The 21,293-nt window shown below is 30.9% G+C and overlaps 1 protein-coding gene across 8 annotated transcripts in view; it reads right to left on the reverse strand.

The window, feature by feature from the left end:
- Positions 1 to 21,293, reverse strand: part of LOC147816233 (histone deacetylase 9-like) — a 163,336-nt gene that overhangs the window by 112,177 nt on the left and 29,866 nt on the right. For 7 of the 8 annotated variants that reach the window (XR_015431892.1, XR_015431893.1, XM_087158404.1 and 4 more), the window contains one exon: positions 8,476 to 8,554. The gene's annotated coding sequence lies outside the window, so the exon portion shown is untranslated. Of the gene's footprint in view, positions 1 to 5,064; positions 5,232 to 8,475; positions 8,555 to 21,293 lie in introns of all 8 variants that reach the window. The other variant, XM_087158405.1, reaches the window with a different exon arrangement.

Below are 21,293 nucleotides of genomic sequence, written 5' to 3' on the forward strand. Positions count from 1 at the left end.
GGGGCATGGAACCATCAGGCACGTGTCAGTTTTATTAAGTGGTTTCTCCAACAGATGGCTGTAGGGCCGGATTTTAGTGCACGTGTTGTTCACTGACGAATGCGTATTCACACACGAGAATATTTCGGATATCTCTCGGATATCTTTCGGATTCTACAACTATCATGTGTGCGAAACTGAAAACCCGAACGCAATGCGCTCACGTTCGTCTCAGCAACGTTTCTGGCTAAATGTTTGGTGGAATCGTACAGGATCATACCTACTAACAAGCCTGAAGGTAGATTCCCTTGTGTTTTCGCAAGAGGTGGTGGCAGAACTATTAAACCAGGTTCCAGGAATTTATTAAAACTACGTTTTTAATAGGAAACAATTTTATTTTTCTGAGTCCTAAAACAAAAAACTGAAGAGTTCCTGACAGTTTTTACTATAAATAATGAGGCTGCTCCATGTTAGTTAAGACTAATACCCATTTTACTAAGACAAAAATGAAAACATTTTTCAAATTTAACACATTTCAGAAAAAAATAAGTTTTATTTTAAAAAAATTCTAAATTCCTAATTTATTTTAGTTTTAGGTCTAAGTCTCTTTGAGTTTCAACTTAAATTTCGATAAATAAAGTAGTGATAATATTGCCATTAAATTTTTTTTAACAAACAAATATAACTTTATTGGGAACAAAAACACGTAAATACAAAGAATATATATTCGTCGTCAAGAGGAAGATCCTGTACAGGCGACAAAGAAAAGTAATACAATAAATTTAAAATAGAATTTTTTTTTTTTTAAAAAAAAGGGGGGGGGAATTACAATCATAAATTATTTTGCTCATCATAAGATGTCATATATTGTTGAACACTGTAATAATAGAAAACAAAAAAAAAATTTTTGAAACTATATAAAAAAAATAACAAAGGTAACATAAGAAATTCATTTGGATTGACACAAGACTGGTATAGAAAAATCAAATGCTTCCTTTAAAGTGAAAAATAGAGATCTAAATCACAAATTGGAATCACAAATTGAATCATCACAAATTGAAATAAAGCACGCTTAAAAGAAGAATATATTTTGATGTTTTGCAACTGAAATGGCAATTTATTTTATAATTTAGGTGCTAAGTAAAAAAACTGTTTTCGTGAAATTTCTTTTGTAAAGAGGGGAATCTCATACATTTCAGTTGGTCTCCTTTCAGACACATTAGTTTTTAATTTGCATATTAATTTATTGTTGTGTAAATAGAGTAAAATACGAAGAAATACATTATGGCGAAATGGTAATAGGTTAATTCTTGTATATATATTGGTAGTAGTTACACTTGAATTATTTATATTTAGAGAATTAATAATCTTGAAGCATTTATTCTGAACTGAGATTAAGGGAAGTAAATTAGTTTTATATTCACCGCCATATATTATTGCACCATAATTAATTAAAGAATAAAACCAGGAGTAATAGAGTGCTTTCACAAAATTAAAATGAATTTTATTCTTAAGGTGATAAAATTTAACTAAAACAAAACGCAATTTTTTAACTAAATTGTTAATATGTGTTTTCCATTTCAAATTAGAATCGATATCATTTTATGCGCTTTATTTAAAAAACAATAGCTAATCAAAAAGCAGCACATTGTTCTCAGACACAGAGCTGCAGTTGAAATTACGGTACTTATGCTATTTACTAAGTTATAAGTAGTACTAAATTATAAAGGTGATCCAAAATTTGGACTAACAAAATATTTTATTCCGTGATGAATGTATTCTTGTAGCTATGACGATACCAATGAAACATTCATTACCCCCAGGCACAGTGTAGCAGAAAGAGATTTGAGTGCACTGGCTAGTTGGAAAGTGATCAAAATTTCTATTGCAAAATTTTCTATTACAGACTCGAATGGGATTTAATAAAAATTTTATTAAAAAAAATAAACTTTTTTAATAAATTTGGCCAAATATGATAATAGTTTTGTTTTCTTAAATAACAATATTTTAATTGGCATTTTCCTAAGCAAAAATAATTCACGCTAGTTTCAAAATTGATTACTTTATAGAATTTTTACTTTACTTTATAGAAGAATATGAATTTTTAAATGAATGTAAATACTTCATTGAAATATAAATAGTATAATAATGAAAAAGTAATTTTTACCTTTCTCATTTAAGCTAATTGTAGTCATCAAATTACTTTTAAGATTAATTGTAAAAAAAAGTAAGCCAAAACATAAAATTAAGACACCGTACGAAAATTAAAAAAAAGAAAAAAATCAACACTTGAGTGAAAAACAGAGCAAAGTGAAATCCGTACGAACAAAAACTTATTACGAAAAATATTATCTTTCTACTGTATCCATAGGATAGAATCACTTAAAATCTAAGATTTTTCCCTTTATTTTTTTAAAAGAAAACATATTCCCGAACATATGATTATATTTTCGTGTTTTATATGCAAAACATTTGCGTCGATTAAAAAAAAATTGCATTTAATGGACCTAATCACAAAAACCGTCTAAAATTTTTTTAAATATATCTTATTTTCTAATTATCTAATTTTGATTTATAAAACTTTTTTCCCCTAGACCTGAGAATATACTACTTCCTTTCCCATTTCATCGTTATCATAAAACTAGATTTCCTGCTATCGAATTCTTAGAGCGTTGGTTTCAAAATTGTATAAAGAAGCTGGGTTGCGAGAAAGACAATGGAATAGTTATCACTAAGGCCCGGAGTTTGATGACATTTGCATTTTTTTGCATTTTTGGACATCTTTTGTCCTTTAGAGCATTTTTTTTTAGATTTATAGGGCATTTTTTTAAATTTTGGGGCGTATTTTGCCTTTTAAAGCATTTTCTAAGCTTTTTGTTAATTTTTTCCAATTTTCATTATTTATTGGGGCATTTTTATTACATGAAATGCAACATTTGTCTTATAATTTTAAATTTCATATTGTAGCTCTCAATATCACCTGCATGTCATTATGTTTTTCCATTATGTTATTGATTGATATAAAATCTTTAGAAGTAATTGTTTGTTACAGCTTTCCCATTTTCTCTGATTTGTATAGTTTGGAACATTACAATTTTCTAGGAAATTTTCTTCTCCAGGACTAAAAATTTACTTTCAAACAAGATACGCTCGTTTACATTTCAAAATATCAAAAAACATTTAATAATCCAATGTAATTCTGATACTCAGTAATATTATGAGATGGAAGTTGCTATATTCATTAAAGTTTCTATACAAAATGAAAATGTTTTGTAGTCAATATATTTTCCTCTTTTTTTGTTATTTTAGGATATAAAACATATTTTTCAAACTTTAATGGACGTAGAACAAGTATTGCATTGCTTTATATTTTTTGAAATAACTCATAATAATTTTAAAGAGTAAAACATTGTTTTAGTTTAATATTTTAACTTTATTTAAGTCATGTCATAAGGCATTTTTAAGGGCATTTTTCGCACTTTTTAAGGGCATTTTTTGCACTTTTTAAGGGCATTAGTTGAGACTTTTTAGGTCATCAAAATCCGGGCTCTAGTTATCACACTTGGCGACGCTTCATCACAATATCTTTTTCTTCTTCTGGGTTGGAAACTTTAAGGTTTCTCAGTGTTTATTGGTATTTTAATCTTTAAATATTCAAGCGCTGTTTGAATTAAAAACATATTAAAAATAAAACTAGTATATCATTTTAATTAAGAGTATGAATTGATAAATCGCGATAAATTGATAATAAAAAAATTAGAAATCGGTTTAGTTACAATTGGAAGAGCAATAAACTACAGCCATTTCAGAATTTTTCTTGTTGCTATGGTATCAATATTTATGTTATGCCCCTTTTATATTTTCCCAGCACAAAAGACATAAAACTATGCCAAAGAACAGCAAATTTTTGATGCACTGATTAAGCTATTTAAAGATAAAAATATTATTTATTTTTGGTTTGTTTGGCAAATTTTCTCTTAAGAATAATTTTTTGAGGAAACTAACATTTTCTCAAACAATTAACGATTTATTCGGTAAGAAATAACATGAATCACTTATGAAGCATAGATATCATAATTTTTAATATCTAATTACTTCACAAAATAAATATTATGTTTGACATTGTATTTGTGTATGAAAGATAATTTAAACGGTTTAGAATAGTTTTGAAAGCAAAGGAAAAGAACATGCACTCGAAATGAAATTGTGAAATTTCGATAAATTAATCACTCCATGTTAAATCGACGAGAAAAAGTTTTTTTCCGTTTCGTTCGGGTAAATCTCGACCCATCAGAGAATGTCGTAACTCTCGAACGAAGTTAAATGGAAGTACACAAAACTTTTGAATTATCAATACTGCAAAAGAATTACATTTAATTATTATTATTTTTAATATCACCATCATGAAGCCGCATGGAGCTCTGTTCAGACTTTCCCTAACCTTTCATGGCTCTGCATACTAAAAGTTACCATTCCATGGTATACTATTTAAATTAGGAAATAAATTCATTTCTAAATAGAATAAGTCCCCTAAGAAACTTCAAATAGAAGTTTTTTTTGTTTTAATCGATTAAATATCTTATTTAATAAAGATGAGGGGGATCAATTTCTTTTCAATGTCATTTTTATTATTTGTTTCCTTTTTTTGCATCGCACATTATTTTTTAATATTATAAAACCGAAACTTAGGAAGGCGAAATAGAAGAATCACCTTGCTCGCAACTGTCGGAGAAAGCGCTATTGTTAATTGGCGAAATTTGATTGTCGTTAAGAGTGCTAAAGAATGTTCCGTCGTTGAACAGCCGACCTAATTTTGGGTTTGTGATTACTAATGTTCAACTCCTTGTAAAATTGAACCAATCCAGAGGGCAAGAAAACCCCTCCATCAGTACCCTCAGAGGTATTAATTTGCTATGGGCACACGGGCATCAGTCACCATTACATCGGTCGGCGGGGATCGAACCTCCTGAATAAAGGCCTTACCAACCAGACTATCTTGGCCCTAAAATAATGTCTGATTTAGAAAAGTCCGTAGCTGCTGACACCATAATGCATGGCGTTTTCATCAATGTACAACGGTCTCACCTGCGTTAATGTTGTCGACCGCAAATTAGAGCAGTTCTTGTGAGGATGTCTAATTTCATTTTATCGGTTTCTTTTCATTCCATCTCTCATTTCGTGCTCTAAGTCAGTGGTGCGCAAACTTTTTTCGACTGCGACCCCTTTAGTAGAGAGAAAATTTTTGGCGACCCCTAGAAATAAATGTTCACAAATAAGATGTATATTTTGCGCATTTCTTTCGTTTCATCGAATAAAAACATCATCATATTTGACTCATATTAATTTTATTTATAATTTTAAGAAAATAATTTTTGTATAACACAAAAATCAGTAAATTGCCCTTTAATGAGATGTATGTAGCAGCAAGTTTCTAATTATCTCATCGATGTTTTGGATGTATGTTGTTAATTGCAATTCGCATATCATCCTCAGGGTTTAAACGCGAGCGGTATTTTGTTTTTATTGAAACTAGTTTGCAAAATCCAGTTTCACATAAATACGTTGATGCAAATTGTATTAACACTCTGATGGCATTCTTGCATAAAATGGGATATTGTTTTTCCACGGATAGCCAAAATTTTTTGTCAAGGCTGAGTCTTAAATTGATTTCGACTCAGTAGTTCTCACTAATTTGAAGAGTTGAACTGCATATGTCAAAGGAAAATGGATCACGAATCCAACCAAGATTTTCAGGAAAATCATCGAGTCTTCTCGAAGAATTTTTCTTTAACTTTTCAATGTGATTTTAATGTTGAAATGATGTTTTTAAATGTAAATATATCTATATTATTTTTTTTCCTTGATAAAATCGTTAAAGCAAGGGAACATGGTGTTGTTTTTATTCAGTTCAGTTTTGTCAGAGACTAAGCTTATTCTTCAAAGCTTGAATTTTACTGGCTGCAGTTATGATAGTTGAATTCTCACCCTGCAAGCTCAAATTTAAGTCGTTAAGTTTTTCGAAAATATCAACTAAATAGCTCAGCTTCCCTAGCCAAACTTCATTGATATAATAACTTGCCAATCTATGTTTCTTTTCGATTAAAAACGTGTACACTTCATTTCTTAAATCAAATATCCGTCGTAGTATTTTCCCACGTGAAAGCCATCTGACTTCGGTGTGTAACAGTAAATCTCTCATACGTTGAACCCATCTCATTGCAAAGTATTGAAAAGAGACGGCAGTTGCATTTAATGTAGTTAATTGAACTAACAGCGTCTTGTAATACGTTGTGCAATTCTTCATCCATATCTTTTGCAACAAGAGCTTGCCAATAAATCATACAATGATTAAATACCATATGAGGCGCCACCTTCTGAATTAAGCCTCTGAGCCCCTTATTCGAACCTGTTAATGCTGCAGCACCATCAGAAAGAGTGGACAGCATGAAATTGCAATTAAACAGGGAGTGACGGCGCTTCACTCTTTATAAGTACACTGTATGGTATGCAGCATGCAGGGATAATGCATTTCATGAAAATTTGGCGACCCCCAAAAAACTTCTGGCGACCCCTAGTTTGCGCACCACTGCTCTAAGTGATTCACGACCATGGATAGGATGATTTGGGATCTATCACTTTATACAGGTCAACGATGCACTAAAAGATTCTAATCATCAGGGGATAAACAATTTTATTGTGCGACTGAAACCGGTTTGCACTTGCTCGTGTATCAATGGGTTAAATGAGACGATATCAATTTGACGAAATTAGAAGATATATTAGATAAATATAGAATTTTATATCAGGTATTATATTACAATAAACAGACGAAATTATTATACGCACTGTAGTAATGACGCGTTTTCCATGAGTTTATAGGCTTTTGTTTTTAAACATAAATGTAATTGATGTTTATTCAGGAGATTTGTATTTATTTTTAACGTATTGTATTACCAATGGATGGTGTTTTCAATAGAAATGTAAATAACAATCTCGAGCTGTATGCCTGCTCTAGTTCCGGTTAAAAAGTTTGCAGCTGCTTACTACATGTTATTCTGATAGGTGATGTTTTCAAACGGATAATTTTGTTTTCAATAAAAGAAATAAATTAGATAATTTCTGAGCTCAAATCTGCCGTCTTTCATAAGATATTAATGTTATTATGTAATTCTGGGGAGTTTGGAGTGAAAATGTGTTTTAGTTATTTTGTTATTTATTATTAAAAAAGGTGACATGGTTGCTAGATTTTGAATAACTCGCTTTTTTGGCAGTCTCGATTTGGCCTCTTTCCATTTGTTTATTACTATTTGTTCGTGTTGCAAGCTGTGCACCACCTTACCTTAGTGTTAACACTTTTAGTATTATAATCACAAGTATTGTTAGCATTGTAAACATAAGTAATCAAATACATTGTTTGCAAGAATCTCAAAACACAATGATGCCAAATGGCTTTGAAATACATACATAGAACCTAATAATTTGGCAAGGGACTGCATATACGTTCATAATATAAAAAAATAAACAGTCTATTCACACAGACTCCGTGGAAATCCATACGGATTTTCTATCGCTTTTTGTTCATTTCAATGAGGTTTATGAAATACCATTTTGAATGTTATGATACGCGAATTTTGAATTTGATTTATCTATTTTTTATACACCCAATACGCTACAGTTACATTTCAAAACCACATCATTATTCCGTACTTATTTTCGGCCATTTCCAAAAATAGGTTTAAGGTCAAAATATCGCATTCAAGTAATCACTTTTTTTAAAATTCACAACGTACTTATTCCATCGTTTTCTATTTTTTTCAATTTCCTTTTACAGACGTTTCCAATTTCCTAAGCAGCGATTTGGCCATTTCTGCAAAATTTAGTTTCAATTCTGATGTTCCGATATGATATTATTACGAGAAGGCAATAAACGGTACTTGTTTTTAAACAATGTTTATTACAGATTAAAAATAGGTAGGTATCACATATTTATAAACTGAAATAACAAAAAATAAATATGTGTAAAATTTTAGAATTTTTTTTATTTTTTAACGTTGTATACGTCGTTTATTTTTTAACGTTGTTATAGATTGAGCACATTCTGACGCCTTACGACATTCACTAATAAATCGACGCTGCTAACTGATAATTTTTTAGTTCATTTTCTACGTTTTCTTTTTTAAATGTAAGATTCTGAAATATGATATTATTACGTCACGTGATTAAGAAATTGAATTATCACTTTTTGATATTTCTCTCGACCCTTTTAATACAAATTCATATCTGTTTCCGAGCATTATTAATTTATTCATTGCTTTTCATGATTCACTGCGGCATGATTTTTCGAAATATGATATTTTGATACAAATTTGATAGTTAGATACAGCGCAACTTACTAGTTTGACAACAATAAGTTTTTAAATTAATCTTTGTACAAAGTTGCCATTTTTCTGAAAATTGTCAATTTTTAGCTATTAATTGTAAAAATAGTAGTCTTACCTCGAACTTAGTAGCAAACAATCGAATTTTAGTTGCTATTGGTGGCTTTCTCTTCTCTCGTAAAAATAAAGGCCGCAACCTAAAATTGCAAAGAAAACAATGAGAAATCAAACATTATAATAAGTATTTCAAAGCACACAAGTTCGAAAATTCAGAACAGGGGGAAAGAGAAGGAACTCAGAAGAGATGGATAAATTTTCTTTATACTTAGATTCGAGTTTTTTTTAAATTTTTGTCTGATATACAAAACATTTGGTGGGGGTTAACGATTTTCTATTAAACTCTTGAAGTTTGCAGGGAAAATTCTAATTCATAGATTTTGTTACACATATGCTTAAATAATTTCCATATTTTTTAGCAGATGGAATAAATATTAAAAAACAAAGGGTTATTATTTAGAGGAAAAATTCAATCGTGTTTTCTAGGTAAAAAATAAGCTAAACTCTTTTTGGTCATTTTTTTTTGGTGGAAAGGTTAACGATTTTTTGTTTTGTTTTGGGATAAAAAAATTCAGACTTTTTTTTTTTACTTAATTTGGTTGTAACTTAGTTTTGGTGGGTGCTCCAAAGCATAATAAAATTTTTTATGCTTTAAGATTTGGAGGTCAAATTCGACCTTGCTTATAGGTTAAAAAGTAGCTAAATTTTGATTTAACCATAACTTAATTTAGTGGGTGGGGTAACGATTTCCAAATATGGGATAACGATGGCTGAATTAAAACTTCTGGAAGCTTGATAAAATTTTAGTAAGTTTGTTTCGTTGTAAAATTAACGACTTCCTTAATCGGGAGCACAACACAGTTTTAGCATTTGGAATTTTTAAAAAAAATTCTTAGATTTATCATGTGTTTATAAAAATCTGCTTTTGTCAGAATTTTTTTCTGCAGGATATCTACCGTGGTCTTATGCTGTCTTAACATTGACCAAAATTTAAAGGCAATATTAAAATTTTCATTTTTTTAACAAATAGTTGGGTACTTGCACTTCAGGAAGAAGATCGCAGATACCCACTCATGTGATCTATGATACCAGTGCCAGCTGATCATTTATAAGGAAAATAGAGTGTTAAAATCGAGCTAATTTTCTCCACATAAGTTAGAATGATAGTTCATAAAATACCGTGCACATCGAATTCGTTGAAATGTAATTCTTTCTCCTCTTTCACTTAATTTAGAATATTTATTTGTTTATTTTATGGTAACCAGGATATAATTTTGTTTTGTGTATCTGACAATGCATAATTAGTTTGTTCTATATGTTCCTGTGCTGAATAAGAAATATATACGGAGAACTAAAATATTTGCGTGAGAATATAGAATGTGACACTTCAGATGCTTGAAGGGCTTGGCTTACTCGAAATAGAATGGAAAGAGCATAATTGCTAACAAATACCAAGTTTGGTCAACAACCAAATTAGAATACCCATATTACGTCACTTGCAGGTATCCCTTTTAGATAAAATTTACTTTAGTCATAACTTCTCGTTTAAATAGCTAACGGAAAGTTTTGGTGATCGAGCGCGAGCTCACGATTTGGTACAATAGGCTAATGTTTTCGAACAAAACTTCTGAGTTTTTTTGTGTGGCTAAAAACCAGTTTTTGTCGTTCGTCGTATTATTATTATTTTTCATGAAGTATTGACTAAGCAATTACTTTTTATAAGGGTAAAAACGAGAGTCTCAATAAACTAATATTTCAAAACAAAATATGTAAATTTAGTTTAAAAGTTAGCTCTAATCAGCGAAAAGATGTAAAAAAAAATCAAAAAGTTTAAGAGATGCAAAAAGTTTAGTGAGCAAACTTGGGATTCCGGAAGTTAGTCCATATTAGCTAACACTACGAGGTGAAATTTTGAATTTGATTTCAGAGTGGGGGATTTTTTAAGAATTAACTGAAAAAGCAGTTTTGACCTTAATTTTTATTCAGAATGAAGGTTTTTTTCTAACAATTTTATACAACAGGCCAACTCTTTGGGGTAAAACTAAAATTTGTGGCTTCTATGTCAAAAATCAGTTTACACTTGCTTTGGCTATAGTAAACTGACTGAAAAAAAAATCTCAAAACCAAGAAGGAGAAAAACTAAATTTAGTGGGCTTGTTTGTACAACTAAAAGATTATGTCCATTCAGATTTCACGCTTAGAGCATAAGTTTGGTACTACTAGCGCCACTGTGAACATGCAAATCAGGGTTGCTTTAAATACATGTTCAACAGTTTGTAAACATTATTTTTCCTAAGCTTTTGACATCGTGAGTTGATGTTAGGGAATAATGCCTTTAAGAAGACCTTATCTTAACCCAGCCCTGTGATCTTAATACAGCCCTCAAGATCAGAACTCAAAAAGGAAGGTGATTTTAATACAGCTCTCTCGGCTTCTCACAAAACAGCAATGAATCAACTAGTGGGATTTGCTCATCGAATTATTTAGCTGATATAATTCTGGTAGTAGACGCACTTTAATGAACTTTCATTTTTAATTTTGGAACTGCTTTTTTTTGTGGTTCTTTTTATTTTGTTTTTCTGCTGAACACTTCATAAATATTTTATGCCAAATTTAAAACACATTATGTATAAATTGCAAATAAATGTAAATTGTATTTATTAAATGCCTTCATTCATAAAGCTATTCATTTCACTTCAATCCAAAGTCTAATTTTCAACGGCGAGAAATCTGATTGACGTTTTTTTAAAGTTGTTTCGCAGACGTCTTTTAAGATTCACCTCGTGTTTTACCCATATTACGTCTACCATAGTTATTTATAAAACGTCTGTTCTTAGGCCATTGTGGACTATCCATAATTAAGTTAGGTAGAAAACGTCTAGTAGATGCCGAATGGATAACGTGGATGAATTCTAGACGTCTACAGGATGAATTTTACTGAATGGAAATAAAATATTTGCAAATAAAATTCAGATTTTTTGGACAAAAATTAGCTATTATTTAATTAGGGTGTTAACATTTTGTTGGCTGAAATAGGTAAACGATTTGCTTTCTTGGGTTAACGTATGAAAACGAATTTCAATCTCGGTTAAAAATTAATTCTCCAAATCATGTTTTGATAAAATTTGGCAATTGGGCTAAAGATAATAGCAAGTGAGCTAAGCTAATTCCTTAGTTAGACTACCATTTCGGTTTTAACAATTGTAATTTTATTTATATGTTTTTGGTTGTCAGATGTATGGCTAATGATTTCAAACAATGAGCAAATTTTTGAACACGAAGTTCACTCTCTTGGTTTTTAGGTCAACAGCTAGCTAAAACTTGTTTTTGCCACAAAATTGTATAGTAATTAGACAAATGAAATTTTTTGATGGGTCAATGTAGAGGTGGACACCACAAATTATGCGGGAATGCATTCTGAGTGACTCGCGATTCTGTTAACAATATTGCGATGGACAGCGCTATACAACGTTAAAAAATAAAAATTATTCTAAAATTTTATACATATTTATTCTTTGTTATTTCAGTTTTATTTTTAATCTGTAATAAACATTGTTTAAAAACCGTTTATTGCCTTCTGCTGAGCATCTTAAAAACCATCAACCAATTTCAACTTTATAACTAGCCATCGAGGAAAACTTTAAACTAAGTGTCTTTCGATTTTAATTTTCAACGTTACAATTCGTGTTTGTAAAACTATTGCGAGAATTTAAAGAAAAATTTGCTTTGAAATGTGAAACATACTTTCTTGCTTGTAAATGATTTATATACTTATTTTATTATATTTTTATTTCCATCATTGTTCAACTAACAATTTAGTAATAATAAATTTGTCTTTTTCAAATATAGAAAAAAATATTTTTTCAAATTCCTACTGCATATTATAATTTTTTAAACAATGGTAATGAACTCGATTCATTTTTTTATTGCGAAATTCATTTTATTTCAACTGATTTTGGTGGTTAAAATGCAAAGGCGAATTCTAAAACTTTTACATCTAATGCCTAGATTAGCGCAATCAGTTTCCTGCAATGGGCTTCGATGCAGAAATTTTAACATGTGGTTTAAAACCCGATAAATGTTTCTCACTGTCGTAATTTTTTTTTGACAGGTTGGCCGGAAAAAAACCTTTAGAGGCTAACGTTTTATTTTAATAAACTTCTGTTTCACGATAAATGGGGCTATCAGAGGAATGAGCTATCAAGCAATGGGTTATCAATTTTAATGGATTATCATTTCGAGTGGGCTAATATTCGGTCAAACTTTTGTTCCAAAGATATCTTTGTATTGAATTTCCGAACGAAACTTTTTGAAGGACTAAAGTTTTTTTTTTCAATGCCCGCCTGGGAAATGACCTACGTCATACAGGCAACTGAAGGGCAGACTTGTTTGGCCACTCTTTCAGGGGCACCCTATTAGGTGGCCAATGTTGCTCCCACAGTCAGGGACAGATAGTACGGAAAGGGAAAGAACATGCATGCCTTGCCCGGAATTCGAACCCAGAACCTTTCTGATGCACGAAGGACTAAAGTAGAGTAACGAAATTTCTACAAGCAGCTAACATTTTGAGTCAAAATTCAATATTGTGTTTCCTAAATTCTAACGCTTACTTTATCTTATTACTTATGCTGTTATCAACAAAAATTTTATGCAATATTTTAATTTTTAATCTCCGTATACCCCTTGGGGGGTCGGGGTTCTCCTTATCTTCCTATCTACCTTAGTCAACACTTGTTACTGCTTGTTTAAACGGTAGGTTTATAGATCGTTAAATTTGTAAAACCAATTTCAGTCATAACTACATTTTTGTTAGTGAGCTAACGAACAGGGTTGCCGGATTTAAACCAGATAATACAAAGCTGGTAAATTTTTTGTTCCAACAACTAAAATAAGATCGGCTAAAACAAATTAAATGCATGTTTTTATTAAAACAAAATATTTTTCAAAAATCCAGGTGACGTAAAAGAATCTTGGTAATTTTAATTACATGGCACAGTGCACAAGAAAAAGATATCACTCTGAATAACATTTGTTCTTACGATCGGATTTTCAAGTACATGTTCGAATGATTGAGTAATGATCACATACAGGTTTTCTTGTTCTAATGATCTAATTTCCCTTAATGGTTCCTGGGGGTGACCTCAAATATGCTAATTATTTAGGGATAACTATTAATAAAGTTCCACAGCGATGGTGTTCCCACCTTAACGTGGTGTTTTGGTTTGTGTGTGTTGTCGATCCCGAGAGCTATGCCGGCGGGAGCTTTGGCTCCTGGTAGGGTCACCCAAGCCGGACAGGTCGGAGGGGAGACACCAGACTAAGAGGAACCCACTGGTCCTCCAGGTTGGGGGTTGGGCGCGGGACTAACAACCCCACCTCGTAAAAACCGACATGTTTCGAAATCCAAAGAAGTAAATGCCGGACTGCCTTCATGTAATTTGACCAGGAAACGTTCAAAGGAAATGAGATTTGGGTACTGGAAAATACGCACTCTCTATCAGAGTAAAAATCTGCAACTACTGATCGAGCAAATGGACTCGTATAGATTGGACTTGTTGGCTATACAAGAAATGCGCTGGACTGGTAGTGGAGTCCTGGAAAAGAGAAGACACACGCTCTTTTACAGTTGTCATAAAACAAAACATTTATATGGAACTGGCTTCATCTTAAATAAAAGACTCAGCCATCTGGTTATTGATTTTCAAGCTATCTCCCCTAGACTATGTCTATTACGCTTAAAAGGAAGTTTTTCCAACTATTCCATCATTAATGTATATGCACCAACTAAAGAAGGAGATGATGAGGAAAAAGATAATTTTTATGACGAGTTAGATCGCCTCTGGGGCTTATGCCCAAGACATGACGTGAAGATCATCATGGGTGATTTCAACTCTAAAGTTGGTCATGAGGAAGAATTTAGACCAGTTTTGGGAAACTATAGTTTACACGATGTCTCAAATGATAATGGAGTCAGGCTTATTAGTTTCGCTGCATCTCATGATATGATAATTGGAAGCACTTTCTTTCAACATAAGAACATTCATAAGGTAACGTGGAGATCCCCTGATGGATCATACAGAAATCAGATTGACCATATACTAATTAGCTCTAGATATCGTACAAATCTTTTAGATGTAAAAATTCACAGAGGAGCTAACTTAGACTCTGATCACTATTTAGTGATCTGTAAGCTAAGGGAAAGAATCTCAATGGTGAGAAAAGCAAGAAGAGTCAATTCTGTAAGATTTAATTGTGAAAAGTTGAGCAATCCTGAGGTTCGCAGGGAATTTCAAACTCAACTCTCAACTGAGCTTAATGCGAAAGAGGATTGTGATGAATTAAATAGGGAATGGCAACAAGTAAAAGATTCTATACTCTCAACAGAACATGAGCTGCTGGGCAGAAAAAAAAGATCAATAAGAACTGACTGGTTTGATGAAGAGTGTAGAATGGTCAATGAAAGAAAAAATAAAGCTTATAAAAATATGCTTAACAGAAAATTCACGAGAGGATCAATTGATGACTATAGGAGTGCACGTAGAGAGGAAAAGAAAGTACACAAAGGAAAAAAGAAAGCTTACAGGGAGAACCAATTTAAAGAAGTCGAATCTCTCAGGACCAACCATGAAAGCAGAGCTTTTTATCGGGTCATCAATGAGGGAAGAAGAGACTTTAAACCTAGGATCTCTCTTTGTAAAGATGAAAATGGAACTATTGTTAATGAGAGAAATAAAATTATGGACAGATGGGTTGAAACACTTTGACCATTTACTTAACTCCAATGAGTCAAGTGAATTAAATTTTACGGTCAACAATATCAATGATACACTGGTTGACACTCCGACCCTGGAAGAGGTACAACACGCTATCAACAAGCTGAAATGTAATAAAGTGGCAGGACCAGATGATATCCCAGCTGAATTTCTAAAATATGGTGGGAACGCTATTGTAAACAACATCTGGAAAATTATTCTATCTAGTTGGGAGAGAGAGATATTACCTACTGAATGGAAGTTGAGTATTTTATGTCCAATACATGTATTCCTCTATAGTTGTGACATAGATATTCCTCTATAGTTGTGACAGTCCAATGTATTGGACTGTCACAACTATAGAGGAATATCTGTTATGCGTTGCCTATAAGGTCTTCTCAAATATCCTTTTCGAACGTCTGTCTCCCATTGTAGACAGCGTCATAGTTGACTATCAGTGTGGCTTCCGCAAAGGAAGGTCCACAGTTGACCAAATCTTCACCCTACGACAAACTTTGGAGAAATGTAGAGAATTTGGAATAGAGACCCATCATTTATTTGTGGATTTTAAGGCGGCATATGATAGTATTAATAGGACTGAGCTATTAAGGACCCTATATGATTTTAATATTCCATCAAAATTAATCAGACTTGTAATGCTCACACTCACTGAAACCATTTCAACAGTACGAATTCAAGGGGAACTATCCACTTCTTTTGAAATTCATAATGGAGTTAGACAGGGAGATGCATTAGCATGTTCAACATAGCCTTAGAAAAAGTTATTAGAGATGCTGGCATAAATACTACAGGTACTATATTTAATAAATCAGTGCAGATTTTGGCATACGCCGATGTTGTAGATATCATCGCAAGATCTAGGACAGCACTGAGTGAAAATTTTTTGGTACTGGAAAAATCAGCTAGAAAAATTAACTTAAGAGTGAATGTAGAGAAAACAAAATATATGTATTGTGGTACAAAGAAAACCATCCCTATATTGTTTAAAATAGATTCTTTTAGATTTGAATCTGTAAAAAATTTTACTTATCTAGGATCAGAAATAAACTATCAAAATGACATTAATCCTGAAATTAGAAAAAGAATAATCGCAGCCAATCGCTGCTTCTATGGTTTAAGATCATTATTGAAACCTCACTTAATAAAAAGAAAGACTAAGATCTTACTTTATAAGGTATTAATCAAGTCAGTTTTGACTTATGCTTCAGAGACATGGACTTTAACAAAGAGGGAAGAAAAGTTATTAGAAAGGAAGGTCCTACGTACCATCTTTGGCCCTATACTCGATAACGACAACTGGAGGAAAAGATATAATTTTGAAATATATAGGATCTTTGATGGCGATGATATCATTAAATCTATTAAATTAAGTAGAATGAGATGGGCCGGGCTTGTAGTGAGAATGAGCCCAGAACGAACAGCATTGAGAGTCTCTAATGCAACCCCCTCCAATAAAAGGCCAAGAGGAAGGCCCAAAAAGAGATGGAAGGACTGTGTAGATGAGGATTTTGCCATCCTAAAAGTAAACAACTGGAAAACAATTGCTAGGAGAAGGACAGAATGGGAAAAGCTTCTGAGGAAGGCCCAGGCTCACAAAGGGCTGTCGTGCCAATGCTGATGATGATGATTAATAAAGTTACGAAATTGGACACAGAAACGTAATTCCTCTGATATATATATATATATGGATATTTAACCTTCAAAATATAGGGCATAGCCACAATCTTGGAAATTGGTCCCCATAGTTTAATCAAGAGAGGGATTCAAAGTACGGACTTCTTAATGTTAATTTCCCTTTTTGCGTTTTTAGTCATATTTTAAAACTAATTAAGCTCTTCAAAAAACAAACAAAAAAAATGCACCCACTCATAAAATCCATTTACCCAAAGATAATTTCACGAAGATTTTTTTTAATAATTATTACTTTTTATTATTTAATTTTATTATGGATAAAAAAATTGAATTTTGAGGTACTATTTTTATAGCATTTAAATCTACGTATTTTTGTATATCAAAATCAGAAGTTTCAACCGTTTTTAGTAGAAGCCGAGAAAAATCAAAATTGTTCTTAGAAAAATAATTTGGCGAAAATGAGGAAATATATTAAAATGAGAGAGATTAATATTATTTAAATGCAGATAATTTACGACAAAATTAACTTACGCTTTCGCATAGCTTAACATTTCATTAATTTTAATTTCGTAGCGTAATATTTGTTTTGGTAATAACCTACTGCTAATATTTTTTTTTAAATTATAAAATACGATGTTTCTTTTGTAGAATTAAAATATTTGTAGTACTAGAAATTTATTCGTAATTCAGTAAAAAAAATTTGAATTAAAGATTTCATTAAATAAAAAACATTTCATTCAACGAATGTTTAGTTTTATAAAAGCATGTTTTTGATAGAATGATTATTCATCAGCTTTTTTAATTTTATAGTTTGCCTTTTCTAAAATTGATACAATTTTAATAATATACATACGTATGCATAGATTTGGAAAAATATATTTGTCAATTTCTTAAGTATATATTTTATACTTATTCATGCAAATACGTAGTCATCATTTTTAAGCATCTTAAAATTTTTCAGCATCTTACATAATGTCTTAATCTTAAAATAAATTTTTTAATTACCTGTCCACGCGTGTTTCACAGAACTTTTTTACGAATTATTTAATTAAATTTTAACGGTTCTCAAAATCCTTTTCTTTACGCTACCAAGATATTATTTTTTTATTAATATACTAATAATTTTTTTTTAAATTTAGATTTTTTTTTGAAGTAAAATTCATTTTTAAATTATTGTCAAGTTTTCATTAAATGAAAACTTAGAATTATTGCCAGCTAGCTGGGAATTAAATCTTGCTAAGAAATTAAATATTCTTCTGATAAAAACTATTCTATGCTAAACAGCTATTCTGTGCTATTTACTTTTTTGTTCTTTTTTATTTTTTAACGAAAAGTAAATGCAAACACTAAAAATAGAAAATTGCAAAAAGATTCCAAAAACGTACAATTTTTGGAATCATCTGAAAAAATTGTTTTCTTAACTTTAGAATTTCCTTAACCCTTTGCGATCGTATTAAGTTTATACATGGGTGTCATGCTGGTCGGAATTAATTTTCTTTGAACGAATATTAATACATATTATGCAAGAGTGCAAGATTATGAAGGAAAAATAAAATATTTTAATTCTTTTTTTAACTTTAGATATATGTAACACAATATGTTTTAATTTTGTGTAAAAAATATATTTTAGCAATTCTCCATCGTGTGATATCTTTCAAAGCAGTCATCAATATGAAGCCCTGGTTTTCGAGAACATGTGTCGCAAAAAAAATTAGTTCGGCATCTTCCGCCTTTGATTATTCTGTTTGAACATTCAGAACAATCTTTACTCTTTACATCTTCACAGTGCCGCATTATATGTATAGTTGGCCATTAAGCTATGGTTAACATTTTTGCTGGGGTGGCTAAGAGCAGACAGACATGCGTCTGGAACGGTAAAAAAGCGTTGGTGGCTGAGAGTAGACATACGACAGCAAAGGGTTAATACTAAGATAAGATATATCAAGAGAGTTTTAGAAAACAAATTATTTTATAGCTGTAATTCAGTTTGTTAAGAGCGGCAGGAAAAAGGTGAAAATGGTCCATTAAATTTGACACTTATATGAATATCCGATTATTAGAACGAAAATTATCCAGGGTCATACCCTTTTTTTTTGGTGCACTGTACATTACTTGGTATGATTTTATATGATAATTTGAAAATCGTTAGTTTATTGAAGAAACAGATGTAAACTTTAGAAGCATTAAGAACAATAATTTTAAATTACTTGAAATTATAATAATCAATTTCCTACAGCTTTTACAATCAAATATATTTTAATTAGTAATTTTAACAAATATAAGATTTTTATAGAAAATTCCTGATAAAAATATTTAGCACAATTTATGAAAAATATTTGTTTAACCAGGAATATTGTATGAATTAAAACGTGACTATAATATATTTAGAATAATATTTTAGGCTGATTTTAAAGTAAGTAGGGTGAATTGCACAAACAAATGAACTACTGTATATTACTCACATTTTTACCATTTTTGTAATAAGTAGGGAGAGTGGGGTCAATTGTAACATTTTTTACTTAACTATTTTTAACTAACAAAAAATCCAATATATTATTAGTATTAATTGACAGACAAGTAAAGTAAACTATCCTCTACTAGAAAATAAATACCTTATTTTAAACGTTATTATATTAGTTATTAACAATTTTTGACAGTCGTGCACTTGTTACAATTGTCCCCACTTACGGGGTCAATTGTAACAGTTTATAAACTTAACTAAAACATAGTTAACTATACATATTATCACAGTTGTGATATATTTTTTTACTGATCAAAATAGTAGTGATATTTTAGGAGTAAAAATAATAATGAGCAGAGGCCTAAAGGGTTAAACTTTTAACCTTAAGGGGTTAAAAATTTTAATTTATGCTGTGAAAGGTGACTAATAAAATAATGCACATGCAACATAATATAAATGATATAGGAAACTATTGGTGGTTCTTAAAGAGTTAAGTAATGGTTTGTAAACGTAAAATTATTTATTTTCAGCTGTTACAATCGTCCCTTTACTTATTGTTACAATCGTCCTCAAGACGCCATTTCAGCTTCCTTTGTTAAAAACAATGCTAGTTAATTAACAAAACTAATTTTTTTTATTGAAATGTTAATTAAGGTGTCCACTTACATATTCGGTTAATAATTTTTATTTGTTTAAACAAAATTACTTTGTTACAATATAATATTCTAATGCCAAAAAAAGTACTTACGTAGCGTGAAAATATCTTTTGTGATGCAACTCTTTCAAAAGTACATAAAAATGGTTGCCAGCAGGAATGTACATGTAGATTTATTAAATCACCTTATGCGCCAACTAGGAACCAAATTTAGAACCCGACACTCGAAACTTTTGCTCTGTTACAATCGTACAAACCATTGTAAAAACAATAAGGTAAAAAAAAAGCCCATAAAAGCTTTTAAAATTAAAGACAGTTTCTTTAATAAAATACGCCCGGCTTGGAGTTTTTTTTTAGTGAAAAGGCAGACTTTTATTTGCTAACAAATGCTTACTATTGACCAACAGTTTGAAGACACCATTTCTGGTGGCATAAAGGTTTACCACTATGGGTTAACATTTAAAGGCAAAATTCAAATTGTTTATTTCAAGGACAAAAAGTTTGTTTTATAGTTTGCTCTTGTTGCGACATATTATTTTTCGGATGGAATAAAAAAGTTTCAGGCAGTTTAATCTGTGTAATAATTTAATATATAATTTCCTGCAACGGGCTACTGTTTAGAAGTAAAAAATGAATTGCTTTGTAAATCAAAATGTAGTTAAAATTTATTTAATCCAAAAATTGTTGACAAATGGTCAAAGAATATTTTTATGGATTAACAATGTCATAAACTGGGCTTTAATTTGGCGACGAAATTCAAATTGCTTTTTTTTTCGTCGTCAAGTCAAATCAAACTTTTAGTTCTTTTGTTAAAAATCAGCGAAAACCTGTGTTGGGCATTTTTTAACAGTCAAAGCAAACGAAACTTTTTGATGATCAAATTTAAGTTACCAACTTTCTATAATTTTCATTGCAATTTAAAACATTTTATAAATTGCCAGATAGTTGTTCTAATTGTAACGCGTCGCTGAAGGAATTCTCAAAAAAGGATATAAAGCAATGCAGTTTTCTTTATGATGTGATTTTTTCGAATAACTATTTGAACGAAATAGCTTTTCTTAAATTAATGAAAAGAAAAAAGATTTGTGTATATCAAAATTCTAGTTTATACGAGCAATAGTTTAAAAAAAAATATGTAACCTGTGTTTCGAAATTTGCAGTTTTATAGAAAAGGCAGATAAGAAAAAAAAAGCCAGAGAAGAAACAGAAAGAGAAGTTTGAGAGAGAGAAGGAAAAATAAAGAAAGAAAAAAGCGAGAATAAAAAAAGGGAGCAAAAGGAACAGGTAGCAGCAACTATGGGTGACACTTTTTTCTCCTCCAAAAAAGCATAAATAGTATTATTGAAACTAGAATTGAG

The sequence above is a fragment of the Parasteatoda tepidariorum genome, chromosome 2, assembly GCF_982258835.1.
Source record: "Parasteatoda tepidariorum strain Cologne lab strain chromosome 2, Ptep-v5.0, whole genome shotgun sequence".
Lineage (NCBI taxonomy): Eukaryota > Metazoa > Arthropoda > Arachnida > Araneae > Theridiidae > Parasteatoda > Parasteatoda tepidariorum.